Here is a 15,446-nt window from a genome sequence, read left to right on the forward strand (position 1 = left end):
TGCTTATTTATAACCCAATTTTTTAGTGACTTCTGCACAGTCAATTTTACTTTGAACTTCTTTTATTTTGGCTGGAGAAAAGAACTTTTATCTTCCCTTCACATTGCAAATAACTCTCCTCATGCCCTGTGATCGGTATTGGATCTATATTTACATCTAACCCTCCTCCTGGACAACAAAGAAAAAGCCTACAGCAACCTGCTTCAATTGGACCATCCAAGGATATCAGTACCAGAAACTGTAAAGTTCATACCTACAAACCGTGAGTTAAAATTTTATTTTAACCACATAACTATTTCTAAAACTCTGAATCTGCAATAGAGAAACAAATGGCTGTACTTAGCACTTCTATGTGAATTTCTTTGGAAACTTAATGCAGGGGCTGATGGTTGACTTTAGTTTTAAGAAATCTATTTGTTTCTCTATTGCTGGAAGCCTTTGATCTTTGACTCTCTTTGCTTATTTCAAGCTGGATTTACAACTGAAAAACCTCCAGAGATCTGCATCAATTGGAACAAAGGACACCAGGATCAGAAACTGCTAACTAAAACCACCACTACAACTTTTGAGTTAATGTTCATATCTATAACTTATAATACCTCTAAAGCTCTGTTATCTTGCTGAAGCTTCCTCAGCATTAAAACTTTCAAAGCATGTCTTTGATGAACAGAAGTGCCTGTTAAATATTATTTTATTTTATTTATTTATTTGTTGCATTTCTAGCCCACATTTTCCCACCTATTTGCAGGCTCAATGTGGCTTATATAGTACCGGAATGGCAATTGCTATTTCCAGTGTGAACAAATACATTGTGCTGTAGTGGTAGGAAGAAGTTTATATGGCAATGCCATAGAATAGTCCTGATGGGAAGAGTATTGTTGTGAGCATATGTGCTTTGGTTTTCATGTGTAGCCAAGGTCGGTCTTTTAGGTAGATTCGGGATGGTATGCCTTTTTGAATAGGGTGGTTTTTAGCATGTTCCGGAAGTTTAGGTGGTTGTATATCATTTTCACTGCCTTTGGTAGCACATTCCACAGTTGTGTGCTTATGTAGGAAAAGCTGGATGCATAAGTAGATTTGTATTTAAGACCTTTGCAGCTTGGGTAGTGTAGGTAGAGGTGTGATCGTGTTGAAATGGTGGCATTTTTTGTTGGTAGGTCGATTAAGTCTATCATGTATCCTGGCGCTTCGCCATACAGAATTTTATGAACCATGGTGCAGATTTTAAAGGCAATACATTCTTTGATTGGGAGCCAGTGTACTTTTTCTCAGAGAGGTTTTGCACTTTCAAATCATGTTTTTCCAAATATGAGTCTGGCTGCCATGTTTTGAGCGGTTTGAAGTTTCTTTAAGGTTTGTGTTGCAAACTGTGTAGATTCCATTGCAGTAGTCTAGTTGACTTATTAGCATTGATTGTATCAGGCTGTAAAAGGTATCCCTCGGGAAGTATTGTTTCATGCGTTTGAGCTTCCACATTAAGTGGAACATTTTCTTTGTGGTGGATTTTACTTGGCGCTCCAGTGTTAGGTTGCAGTCTATTATGACGTCAAGGATTTTCTGGCTGTCTGATATGGGGAGGGTGTGACCTGGGGTTGTGGGGTTGTCCTTGCTGTGTTGGGGCAAGAGGACAAGGCAGTGTCTTTTTTCTTTGTTGAGCTTTAGTTGAAATGCATTGGCCCATGATTCCATGATATTCAGACTTAGCTCGATTTTGTTAGCAATTTCTTGCAGTTTAGTTTTGTAAGGGATGTAAATTATTACATCGTCTGCATATATGAAAGGGTTGAGACCTTGATTGGCTAGGGACTTGGCTAGTGGGATCATCATTAAGTTAGAGAGGGTCGGTGATAGCGGTAATCCTTGTGGTACTCCACAGTTTGCTTTCCACGGTGATGATATGTTCGCGTTTGACTTTACTTGATATGATCTTGTGGTTAGGAAGCCTTTAATCCAGGTGAGTATGTTTCCACTGATCCCAAAATAATCTAGTATACTTATTAATATATTGTGGTTTACCATGTTGAACGCGCTCGAGATGTCAAATTGAAGGAGGAGGATGCTTTTGCTGATTGCTATTTCTTGTCTGAATTTGGCTAGGAGAGTGAGTAACACTGTTTCGGTTCTATGGAGGGGGCGAAATCCTGATTATGATTCATGTAATATTGAGAATTTATATTAGTAGTCTGTGAGTTGTTTGGTTACCATGCTTTCCATCAGTTTAACTGCCAATGGGATAGATGCTACTGGTCGGTAGTTGGTGATGTTGTCTGTTTTTTTCTTGGTGTCTTTTGGTATTGGGGTGAGTAGAATGTTGCCATTTTCCTCGGGGAAGCAACCTTGTTGTAGCATGTGGTTTAGGTGGGATGTGAGGTCTGTTATGAAGCGTTCCGGGGCAGATTTCAGTAGGTATCTAATTTGAAGTGAGAGCTGGAGAACTTCCTGATGGCTTGGGTAACTGTTTCAATGGTCAGGGGAGCAAACTTTGACCAGGTTCGGTCAGCCGGGTATTCTCCAGGGGTTGGGTCCAGCTCATTGAGGAAGTTTTCGATGTCAGTGTTGCATAGGTTTGTGATTTTTTCATTGAAATATTTGGTGAGTTTGTCTGCTGGTGGGATGTCTGTGTTCGTTGTAGTGACCACATTGGTGTCTAGGAGTTTATTCACAAGTTGGTATAATTTTTTCATGTCTTTGTAATCTATCCCTATTTTGGTTTTCTAATATGATCTTTTGGCCCGTCTTATTGCGTATTTGTATTTTCGTAGTGCTTGTTTCCAAGCGTTGTGTGTAAGATCATCTTTTGTTTTATTCCATGCTCGTTCAAGTTTTCTGTATTGTGTTTTGAGTTTTCTCAGCTCTCCGTTGAACCATGGTATCGCGTTGTGTTTATACAAGGTTCATATTTATAAGGGTGCTATTTCGTCTAATATTTTTTTGCATCTTTTGTCCCAGTCTGTAAGGTAGTGTATGGAGTCCGTTTGTGTTGTCCAGTCTTTATTGTACATCATTTGCCAGAATATTTTCGTGTCTATTTGACCTCTTGTGCTGTGTGTTCTTGTGCTTCTTGTGGTCCTTTCTTCCGCCAGTGTAAGGACAAGTTTCGTTTGTAGTGGTCAGTCCAGGGTGTTTCTGCCCAGTGAATATCTGTTAATGTAATGTTCATGTTCATAGAGAGTTTGTGTGTTATGAGATCAAATGTGTGCCCTTTGATGTGGGTCGCTTGCAGTTGTGGCCAGTTGAAATCCCATAGGTGGAGGAATTCTTTAAATTCTCGTGCGTTATTGGAGTTTGTATCTTCAAGGTGCAGGTTGATGTCTCCTAATACTAGAACATATCAAGTAAAATCAAATTCAAACATATCATCACCGTGGAAATAAGACTGTGGAGTACTGTAAGGATCACCGTTGTCGCCGATCCTATTCAACTTAATGATGACCCCACTTGCCAAGTCCTTATCCAACCATGGCTTTAACCCTTTCATATTTGCAGACGATGTCACAATATACATTCCTTACAAAACCAAACTGACAGAAATCACCAACGAAATCAAGGTCGGCCTGAACATCATTTATTTATTACATTTGTATCCTGCGCTTTCCCGCTCATTGCAGGCTCAATGCGGCTTACATAGTAACAAGAGAATACAATCTGTAGTATCTGAATCAACAAAGGAGGTATGTGGTAGGACAAATGAACAAGGGTAAATGGGATAAAAGAGGTATGAGAGAAAGGATAGGGATAGGTAAGGAAGTGGAGCGATGAAGAAGAGGTAGGGGAAGAGCATGGAGGGTAAGAAGATTGGTAGGAGGTAATTTCTGAGCCATTGTTGTTAATGATTAGATGAACCGGTAAATGGATGGGTTGCTTATGTTTGCTTATGGTAGGTCAAGTCATTTGGGTGAATCTGTTTGAATAGATGGGTTTTCAATAGTTTCCTAAAGGGAAGGTAATCACTAGAGCATTCCAGAGTTGGGATCCTAGGTAGGGGAAGTTAGATGCATGATATGTTTTATACTTTAGTCCTTTGCAATTGGGAAGGTACAGGTTAAGGTATGTCTGTGAAGATGGTGACCTGTTTCTGGATGGAAGATCTAATAGATTGACCATGTAACTTGGTGATACTCCATGGATGATCTTGTGTATTAGTGTGATGGCCTTAAAGTTGACTTGTTCTCTAATAGGGAGCCAATGAAGTTTCATACAGAGGGGTGTTGCACTTTCGAATCTAGGCTTCCCATAAATAAGTATAGCTGCCGTGTTCTGGGCAGTTTGAAGTTTCTTCATGATTTGGGCCTTACATCCAATGAAGATACTACTACAGTAATCAGCGTGGGTGAGTACCATGGATTGTACCAAATTGCGGAAGGTATTCAAGGGGAGATAAGGTTTCACACGTTTCAACATCCACATCATGTTGAACATTTTCTTGGTGATGGATGTTGCGTGGTCTTCAAGGGATAAGTATTTATCCAATGTAACTCCAAGGATTTTCAGATTGTTGGATATAGGAATTGTGATATCAGGAGTGGTGAGAGTGGTTGGATGGAATGTGGAATATTAGGAGGAGAGGAATAAGCATTGAGTTTTGTCTTTGTTCAATTTCATTTTGAAAGCGGCCCATATAGTCATACCATTGGTTATTTTGTCGGAAATTTCTACCAGGTTAGATTTGAAGGGAATAAATATGGTAATGTCGTCAGCATAGATAAAAGGGTTGAGACCATGTTTGGAAAGGGATTTAGACACAGGAATCATCATAAGGTTGAACAGAATTGGGGATAGGGGAGAACCCTGAGGTACACCGCATTCTGATGACCAGGGAGTTGAAATTGTAGTAGATGATTTGACTTGATAGGATCTAGAGGTAATAAAGCCTTCAATCCATTTTATAACGTTGCCACCAATTCCCAACTTATCCAGAAGTCTAGTAAGAATACAATGGTCAACCATGTCAAATGCTCCAGACATATCAAACTGCAAAAGGAGTACGCTATTTCTGATTGATATTTCTTGCTTGAATCTGGATATTAAAGTAAGCAATACTGTTTCCATACTATGGGTAGGACGGAACCCCGATTGAGATTCAGGAAGGATGGAGAATTTTTGTATATACTCGTTGACTTGAAAGGTCACTCTGTTTTCCATTAATTTAGTTAGTAGGAGGATGGAAGCCACTGGTTGGTAATTGGTAACATCACCTATAGGTTTTTTGGAGTCTTTGGGTATTGGTGTGAGTAATATGTTACCGTGTTCTGTAGGGAAGATACCTTGTTGTAACAAGAAGTTAAGGTGGGCAGTGAGATCTGTGATGAAGCATTCAGGGGCGTCTTTCATTAAGTGGCTGGGGCAGGAGTCAAGATGACAATGGGATCTGGAGAGTTTAGAGATCGCTTTGGAAACTTCTTCGGTGCTGAGGAGGGTGAAACTTGTCCATGATCGGTCAGCCGGAGTTTCATTAATGTTGGGATCCAATCCATCGATAAAGGTATCTATGTAGTTACCGTCATGGGGAATTGAGTTACGAAGATTAGTAATTTTATTATAAAAGTGCTTAGCCAATTGGTCTGCAGATGGGCAATTTGAAGGTGAGAAGGTAACTGGATTAGTGTTGAGGAGACTCTTTATTAACTGATATTGTTTCTTTATGTCTGTGCCATTGGTTGTGATTTTTTTAGTATAGTAGGTTCTTTTTGCTCTTTTTATGGCGTTCTTATAAATTCGCTGTGACTGTTTCCAGGCATTAAAGGTGAGGTTATTTCTTGATCTGCTCTATGCTTTTTCTAGTTTTCTGGTTTGTGATTTTAGTTTTTTTAGTAGGTCATTAAACCATGGTGATGGTTGACGTTTACATAAAATTCTGGATCGAAGGGGAGCAATTTCGTCTAGGATGAATTTACATCTGGTGTTCCAAACTGTAAGGAAGGAGAGAGAGAGTTAGGTTGTGCTGACCAGTTATTGTTATATATACGTTGCCAGAAACTGTCTTTATCAATCCATCCTCCAGAGGTGATTGTTGAGGGATTTTGAGTTAAAAGCATATCCTTTGTGCGCCAATATAAGGTTAGTGTCAATTTATAATGATCAGACCAAGGGATATTAAACCATTTGATATAAGATATAGTTATATTTTGGTTGTTGGAGAATTTGTAAGAAATTATGTCAAGCGAGTGACCTTTAAGGTGAGTTGGTTGCACTGGAGGAAGGTCAATATTGCAGAGTTGAAAGAATTCCATACAATCGCGGGTATTTGAGGAGTGGGAGTCTTCTAAGTGTAGATTTAGGTCTCCAATTAATAGTACATTGGAGTAATTAGTGCAGGCGTCTGCAATAAAATCCATAAAAATGAATTGACTGTTATTCCAGTTTATTGGAGGTCTGTAAAACAGAATGCAAGTTAGTTGGTTGCATAGTTTAAGATTATGGAGTTTGAATGAAGCAATTCCTAACTGAGGTGTGATTAACTCTGATATGGATTCGGGGGCGAAGTACGATTTATAAATAAGTGCTATCCCTCCACCTCTTCTTTCTTTTCTTGGCCAATGTATGATCTTATATTCAGGAGGGCATAAATCAATTATGATGGGGTCGTTTGGACTATGGGTCCAAGTTTCTATAATGAATAGTAGATCAAGTTTGTCTGATTTAATCCAGTCTGTAAGGATTTTAGTCTTATTAGCTGCAGATCTGGCATTGACATAACCCGCTCTGACGGGTAGATAAGGTGCAACATTTGCGCAGGAGAAAGGGAGGGAAGAGGGGGAGGAGAGGAATAGAAATGAGGTTGGAGACATTCTGGATGAGGGAACCCGGATTGGGATTGATGTCCCCTGCGGAGGAGTAAGAGAATACGAAGAAGGGGAGGGGAGGTAGGGTGACGAAGGTGGGATGAGCATAGGAGGAATGGAGATGGGTCAACAGTAGGAAGGAAATGTTGAAGGTTGAGGGCTAAGGAGAAGGAAGGGGATAGGAGAGAGGGTGCGGTGATGAGGGTAAGGGGAGGGCAAAGTAAAGCAGCAGTGTAAGGTGTTTTTGGGCTAAGAAGTAGGTTAGGAAGGGACAGCATCAGGAAGAGAATGTGCACAGGGGCCATGGTTATGGTCAACAGAAATGAGGTGTTAGGGAGGCTATATAAGAAGTGTCACTCTAGGGGTGGGTGGGTGGGTAGAGGGGCAGGGTGGGAGAGTCTAAGCCTAAAGCAGGAGGACAGGTTGTCTACAGCCTATCTCCAAAAGGATAGATTCTCTGTAAGCTGTTTGCTCAAATGTTGATTAGTTTTCTCCCCAGCAGAGACACCAGCCACACTCACCAAGTTTCAAACTGCTTGTGGGGGGAAGGGAGGAATCCTGGGCAAATGCATTTCAACTAAAACTCAATAAAGAAAAAAACTCATTGTCTCATCCTCTCATCCCAACACAGCGAGGACATTCCCACAAGTATCAACACCCCAGATCACACCCTTCCTATCTCAGACAGCTTGAAAATCCTCGGTGTTACAATGGACCATAACAACACTAGAACGCCAAGTGGCATCCACAACAAAGAAAATGTTCCACTCAATGTGGAAACTCAAACGCGTGAAGCAATTCTTCCCAAGGCAAACATTTTGCAACCTGATACAATCAATGGTACTAAGCCACTTGGATTACTGCAATGGAATTTATGTGGGATGTAAAGAACAAACCTTAAAGAAACTTCAGGCCGCTCAAAACATGGCAGCTAGGCTTATATTTGGTAAAACGCGATTTGAAAGCGCAAAACCCCTCCGCAAAAAACTACACTGGCTCCCAATCAAAGAATGCATCGACTTCAAAATCTGCACCCTGGTTCACAAAATCATCTATGGAGAAGCCACGAGTTACACGACAGACTTGATCGACTTACCAATTAGAAATACATCCGAATCAACATGAACTTATCTAAATCTGCACTACCCAAGCTGCAAAGGACTTACATACAAAACAACTTACGCATCTAGTTTTTCCTACATAAGCACACAACTGTGGAACGCATTACCAAAAGCTTGAAAACAACGTACGACCACCTAAACTTCCAGAAATCACTAAAAACCAACCTGTTTAAAAAGGCATACCCTACTGATCCAACTTAAATGCCTAATCTCTGCAACACAACCAAACTAAAGCACGTAATGGACATAACACAACTCTTCCTTTCCCCGATTCCCTAATGTGGCTGTGCCACATGAACTTGAGCTTACCACATCACCCTGTATTTGTTCACACCAGAGCCTACAAAGGCCTCTCTGGTACTATGTAAGCCATATTGAGCCTACAAATAGGTGGGAAAATGTGGGATACAATTACAAAGGTAACAAATAAATAAATAAATAACTGAGTGATTTACAAATTAAAATTAAAAACAAAAACAATAAGGAAAGGAACTACATCGATTTGACAAGAAAGGAGGTGGAGCAATCAAACCAGGTCAATCACAACAGGGGGTTAGGAAAAGGGGGAAAAAGGGGAAAAGTGGGACATTGACCTGAAAACTTCTCCATGTTTATTCTAGTGAAAAAGCCTGTTTAAAAAGGAGTGTTTTCAATGCTATTTTGAATGTTTTAAAAAGATGAATCAGCCCGGAGAGAGTTCCAATAGAGGAAGCGGTGAAAAAGAAGGCATGATGACATGTAAGTTCTAGAAGGGCAGCCTTTGGGTTAGGGAGAATTAGTCAGTAATCGTTTAAAGAACGAAGAAGGTGAATACAAGAATAGAGGATGGTCAATGTAGCAAGGTAATCTGGGAGACCAACCCTGTAAGCTTTGAAAGTAAGAATGAGAAGTTTAAAGATGATATGCTGTTTTATGGGAAGCCAGTGGAATTTTTGAAATGGGGGAGGGGGGGGAAACAAGGTCAAATTTATGGGCATGACAGATCAGTTTAATTATTGTATTCTGGACTGACTGAAGATTTTCAGGTTAGAATGAGAACTGCAGTAATTAAGCCGGGTAGTGAGAAACGATAATACGAGGGAATGGAAAGTAGGTTGATCAAAATATCTACAAACATTCATAAATTCTTGGTGAACTGGAAATGTATTCTACCACCATTCACATTTCAATGGACACATGGAATTATGCCAGGTTAGATTTATGAAACCGGTATTATAAAAGAAATCAAAGGGATCATGGACTTGATAAAGCATACTTAACAATAAGAGGGCAGATCTATAAGGAGGGGCTCGATGTTTAAGCACCAAGAATGCATGTAAATGATCATAATACTGGCACACAGGTATGTAAATACCAATATTCTGGCTATATGCTAATCTATTACATAAAAATATATTTATGCAATTTAAACCAATTACAACCAAGCATTTCCTGATTTTTCCTCATCTTTCTAAGGTTACTCCGAGGGATATATTGAAGACTCATGGAAACATTAAAAGTTCCTGAGAGAGGTATGCTACAATTTACTCAAGTTTACTATCTACCAGTCTGAGAATAACAGTTTTCTGATTATTTCCACCAAATATAAAAATATCTTTCCTCAAAAGTTGAAAAATAAAATGATCCAATATTTAAAGCAGCTTATGTGTGAGTGGCAGCACTAGCTACATAAGCAGGTTAAAAAAAATCTATAGCAGTTATATGGATAAATTCTTCCACGTAAATTTGTATGCAGCAAGATTCATCTCTATGCAAAATGGGCAAAGTGAGGCAGACTGGGGAACAGTAAAAAAGTGATATGTGTAGCTCTGCGCATAGAATCAATGGGTAAGTGCCCTCAGTGGCAGCTGGCAGGGCAGCCAAGAGGGGGGGGCAGGGGGGACAAAATTCCAGGCGCCAGGGTCAGGCTGCAGGCACTGCAGTCCCCGGTCTCACCTGCCTGCCCTCAGCTCCGTCTGCCACCAGGCCCCCTGCATTAAAATCGGCAGCGCCTCAGCTGAGCTCCGTTTGGAAAGGCAGATCGCCTCCCTTCGGGCCCTCCCTGTGTCCCGCCCTCGCAGAAAACGGAAGTTACATCAGACGAGGGTGAGACACATTGAGGGAAGGCCCGAAGGGAGGCGATCTGTCTTTCCAAATGGAGCTCAGCTGAGGCGCTGCCAATTTTAATGCAGGGAGCCCGTTGGCGGACGGAGCCGAGGGCAGGCAGGTGAGACCGGGGATTGCAGCAGAGGCGTCGGTGTGGGGGGGGTGAGGGCATCAGCGGGGGGGGGGGGGGAGGTAACCTTGCCCCAGGCCCAGCAGTCTCTCGGCGGCTCTGGCGGCTGGCATGGCCCCCAGGATGTTGGATGCACTGTGTGCAGCTGTTGGCTGTCTTGAGGGTGTTGCTGGCTGACTGCTGGCCCCCCCTGCTTGCAGTTGATAGGGAAGGGGCTTGTTGGATAGGCTGGGTGGCAGTCTGACCCTCCAGGTTAACCTAAACGTCCCTCCGGAAACCCACAAACCGCATCAAAAGAGTGTCCCAAGTCCTCAGGAGTCCTGTTGCACCTCCCGCAGCACCTGCAGGCTGCTCTCCTGAGCCTCCATGTCACGCTGCTACAGCTGCACAGCCTGACAGAGCAGCTCAATTTTTTTCCAGCGATAGTCCACCATCAGCTGGTTCTGTCAAAGGATTTTAGAGGCGTCGGTGTTGAGATGCTCCTCGTGGCTCCTCATCAGCCTCCTCCTCATGCTCCTAAGCATCGCCAGTGCCATCTTCAAACTCCGGGGGTGGGGTGGGGGGTCCCAGGGCTAACTCCAGCTGCTCTTCCTGCCCTGAACATGTCTCCTTGTTTGGCTGTTCTTGGGTCTCTGTGGGTGCAGGGGGCCCCTCTGCTGCCGCAGCCTGTTCCCCCTTCTGCAGATTAGCCTGCCCCTAGTCCAGGTTGCTAGGACCTGTTGGAGGAGGCACAGGGAAGGCCTGGAAGAGGCATAAAGAAGGCCTCCAGTATTCCATGCACAGAATTAATTTTTCCTCATCTTTTAGACAGGGAGGGGTGAAGATCTCTCCCCTTCTGAATCATGAGAACAGTTATTGCTGGAAACATTCACTCTACCCCCCCCCCCCCCCTGCTTAGCCAGAGAATTGCAAATCTGACTGTCCAGGATCTCACCCATAGTGTGGACAAGCCTCAGGGAATTCAGGTGACGGAGGTCTTTCCCATGTCTTTTGTATAAGGCCACTTCAAAGCAAAAAATAATTACTTTTTCTGTAACCAGAAAATTGAGTAACACTTGCAGAAACTCTTTTAACAATAGATCAAATATTGCATTCACAAAAGGAAGGCACAGATCTCACTTTAAGAAATAGACCTCTGGAGCCAGGTAAAAGTAGTCTTTTATTATGTATTTCCTTGAATCTGTGTCCTGACCTGTTTACAAAACACAGGGTCTGGGCTGGCAGGAGAGAAATTTAACACCTCTATAAGGAAGCAGTTTTAACTCTTGTCTTTAGAATAAGAATAAATGGTAAAGAAAATACTGAGACAATAGACCAAAAGGTTCTGATATATTCTTTTGTGAGAAAAGCTGTAAAGATGAATAGAAAAGATATAATGATCCAAAACATTTGGACAACAGACCAAATGCATCTTCTAAGGAAATGTAAACATATGCTATGTATTTCTGTATTGATACCATAAACAAAGAAGATCCTGACTGTAATTACAAAATGCTGACAAGGTGTGGGGGGGGGGGGGGGGGGGGGAGAGAAAGAAAAACCCTATATAAACTTTCCTGTAAGGCAGGAAAGGTGGTCAGCGTGCATCTCTTTTGGGCCCCAATCCAGGGAACTGAAAGACTGCCCTGACCATTTTCTATTGTAATTTCATTTCTGTATATGTTCTCCTTTCTGTCCTATTCTAGACTATATCTATAACTATTTCTTATTATTTATCCTAATCTTTGGATAAAGAATAAACCAGTGTTAACCCCGAGAAGCGCTTCTTTCTTTTGATTTCTTTTTCTTTTTGTTTCTAGTTGTTATTGTCTTAGTAAGTTTTACCAGCTGTCCAGGTTTCTAAGATACCAGTTGAGAGGATTTGTTGCGCAAGTACTGCTGGTTCAATTGGACTCTGGGACACAGCATGAAAAGGCACAAACAGACCTGCTTCTGTCACACCCTCCCAGACCACATGTGCACTCTGATCTCACAGGTGATGAGGACTGTTACTGTCTGCCAGTACCCTATCTATGCCCCGACATTTCACTGTGGAGGAGATGATGGCCATCATGCACTGTCCACCTAAGAACCTGGAAACAACCACAGCCACACACCCAGGTTGGTAAAGGAGACAGGACAGGGGATTGCTCTGCAATGCCTGAGGTCAGGACAGGCCTGAAATGTCTAAGAGAGAGACGTGTTCACTTCAAAGGATGCACTTGTTCCATGGACATGGGGAGGGGAGGGGGTGAAGAGGCCACATCAACAGGTAGACAGAGCAGGATCTGAAACGGTGACCTGAGGGCTCTCAGACATGTGCACTAACCAGTATGCCACACTATAGTGTTAGAACAGGGCCCTTGCAAACCTGGTGCTCTGCCTGTAGCATGCTGTGGGTGGTCTCTCTCTCAGGTCATTGATGGGACAGGAAGTCTTACCATCCCTACACCCATTGTGCCAGCTAGATAGGTAGTGGGAGAGATACAAAAAGCAGCATTACCAGGATCCTAGCTGTGTCCCCACCCATTGGATGGATTCTGGTGGGATCTTGCTCAGCACCATCCACTCTACAGTGGTCAGCTGGGTGAGGTCAGCCTCCCTGTGCTTCTTTCCAGTCTTGACTTTGACATCCTGCTTCAGTTTCTGCCACTTGTACTTGCAGTCTTCAACACTCTATTGGTATCGAAGACTACTTTCAGTTTGTGCACTATTGCCACTATTTTTAATGATATTACTGAAGCGTCTTTAATTGGTCTTTAAATTGGTGGCATAGTTTTCATGCTGTGACAGTGCCACTGTGGGGATATGTGCCTATTCATCCCAGTCCATCTCTTTGTGGTCATTCCCATTCTGCTTTGCTTTTGTGTCACCACTTCCTTCAAAAGGAGTTCCATCTCCCCTGCACTGAAGTTGTCCTTCCTAGTGAGGCTATCCTTGCTGGCAGCCATAGTGAGAGTGGGATGGAGACATTTGAAAATACCAACTTTGATATCCTTGGATAGGGCATTTTGGGTGTGTCAATTGCTGCCAGTCTGAATTTGGGCATCTTTACTTTGAAAATTGACCACACATTTGGGCATTCGAGGGTGGGGGGATGATGTCTCTACTGAGCAATCTAGGTGCCATTTTGATGTCTTTGTTGTCTTAACGTTGAACCCCTGGAGGTGGCTTGCAATGATGCAGGAACAGACAGCATATGTAAAACTAACTCTTTTGTGCTCCATCCTCTTCCCCCAGAACTAGCCAGCAGAACCCAGAAAGCTATGAAACCGGACGACACCTCCTTTGCTACTGTGTTCACATAAGCTGAGACCACCGAGCCCCCCTTCCCTTTCTGACAGGAAGATGATCTGAGACCTGGTCTGCTTTCAGGTTTTTGTAACAAAGCTTCCTTGCATTTTTCATGCACTGGCCAGCATGGAGACAAGAGGCAGCTGTGGATCTCGAGGCTGCTTTTCATGGACTTGACTTTTAATATTGTGAATGGCACCTCTGTTTTTCTTCATTGTCATAGACTGCACCATTTATATTTGGAAAAGCAGCTCAGTATCTCTTGGTTTTCAAGGACTGCATTATTTTTAATGATATTACTGAAGCGTCTTTAATTGGTGTTTAAATTGGTGGTATAGTTTTCATGCTGTGACAATGCCACTGTGGGGATATGTGCCTCTTCACCTATGCTGTTCCAGCAGTTTGAGGCTGGAACACAGCCCTCATGCCTCGGAAGCTGTGGGGGATGGAGTCCCTGGGCGGATGCCTGCAATAGCTTCTTGGGATCATGGGGTTTCTGGATACTCTGGGCTTGCTGGAGGGGATGGCTGCAATGGGGGTGCCATGATGTTTTACTCAAATTGGGCTCGGAGATGCTCCTTCATGTGCCTCTCTCCAAATCTCACAAATTGTGCTGGAGTGCTTCCCAGTCCTGGTAGACGCCAAATTGCCTACAAAACACAAAGTTGGTGGAGACAGGGTTCAGAAGATGGCCCTTGGTAGCTAGACATGTTTTGTTATGCCCCCTTGGACAGCCTGTGACAGTTGAGGGGAGCCAGACTGGGAGCTTGGTAGGGGGTGTACAATCCTTGCACAACCAGAGGTGGGCAGGGAACCAGTGGATGGTTTGGGGAAAGCTTTTGGGGGACATTGGCACTTGGGCAGGGAGGTGGTGGGCAGTCAGCTATGGCAGGTGTGACCTAGTGTTGCAAGGTCTACCTTGATGAACTGCTTCCATCGTTCATATATGTATGTAGGTGTGGACCAGCAGTTTAGAGCATTGGCGGAGATGGCTAGTTACCCAGGTCAAGATTGGAGATTTTGGAAGCAGCTCTGGTTTAGACCTTACATTCCAAAGCAGAGTGGAATTAGCATGCCTGATAATGCCCATTAAAATCAGTGCTACAAGTTCCATAAGGCACCAGGATGGGGTGGTGATAAGATTCTTGTGGAATACACTGCCAAACCTGTTTTTGTTAGGTAATGGATTTGATTCTGAAATCAAATACTGTATTCATTTTCATTGTTGCTGTTTGAAGATGTTATTTGTATTTTGAAATGTTTTATTGTGTGTTGTGAAATGTTTTATTGTACACCGCTTTAGAACAATTGTACTAAGTGGAATATCAAATAAAAAAATCCAGTCCAGGACTGCTCCGAAAGTGCAGCCTGGAACTGGGTGACTTTGCATCTCTGCATAGGTAGGAGTGTCAGAGATGTGAAGCCTTATTACAGACTTAGATGGGGGGACTTGTCACGTCTGTGGCCGTGATCCCTCTCAGACTCACCTTATTTCCGGCGGTCAGCTTCTGAGCTGGCTCCTGTCTGTTCTTCCTGAGTTAGTTCTGTCTCTGTCTCTGTGTGCTGGCTGCATTGGATTGTCTATGTGCTGTTTCCCATTCCAGACTTCAGCCCAGTCCAGTCCGGATCTTCCGGCCTGCCAGACTTGCTTGTTTTGTTTGAGCCTGCTCAGCACCCGTAGTTGCCGGGTGATTGCTGCAGTGAATCTCAGCTGCTGCTGGGCTTATTAGCCATTTGGAAACTCTCTGCTTTGCCTTTAAATTGCCTAAGGCCCTGGTTTGTTGGTGCTTGCTGCACTTCTGCCTAGTCCAGTTTATAGTCTGTATTCTTGCCTGATTCTAGTTTAGTCTTTGTGTAGCTTTGCTTGTTTACTGTATTGCTTGATTCCCAGTCTTGCTCTTGTTTGTATGTCTTTGTCTAGTGCTAGGTTGTCTGTGTTTCTTGTTCAGTGGCTGCCTGGCAGCTTTCAGTTTTGTCTCTTATCTATCTGTGTTTGTTCCCTGTTTCAGTGGCTGCTTGCAGCTTTCAGATCTGTCCCTTGTCTGTCTGTCTGAG

At 43.0% G+C, this 15,446-nt stretch overlaps 1 protein-coding gene and 1 long non-coding RNA gene across 2 annotated transcripts in view; one reads left to right on the forward strand and one right to left on the reverse strand.

Annotated features, from left to right (window-relative positions):
- LOC115474075 (polycystic kidney disease protein 1-like 1) overlaps positions 1-15,446 on the reverse strand; it is an 889,490-nt gene that overhangs the window by 492,429 nt on the left and 381,615 nt on the right. The window lies entirely within an intron of this gene.
- LOC115474104 lies at positions 181-14,278 on the forward strand. The gene is made up of 4 exons (XR_003942811.1): positions 181-262; positions 9,359-9,414; positions 11,918-12,218; positions 13,338-14,278. It is a non-coding gene; the product is annotated as an uncharacterized LOC115474104 (long non-coding RNA).

The sequence above is a fragment of the Microcaecilia unicolor genome, chromosome 1 (assembly GCF_901765095.1).
Source record: "Microcaecilia unicolor chromosome 1, aMicUni1.1, whole genome shotgun sequence".
In the NCBI taxonomy this organism is placed as follows: Eukaryota; Metazoa; Chordata; class Amphibia; order Gymnophiona; family Siphonopidae; genus Microcaecilia; species Microcaecilia unicolor.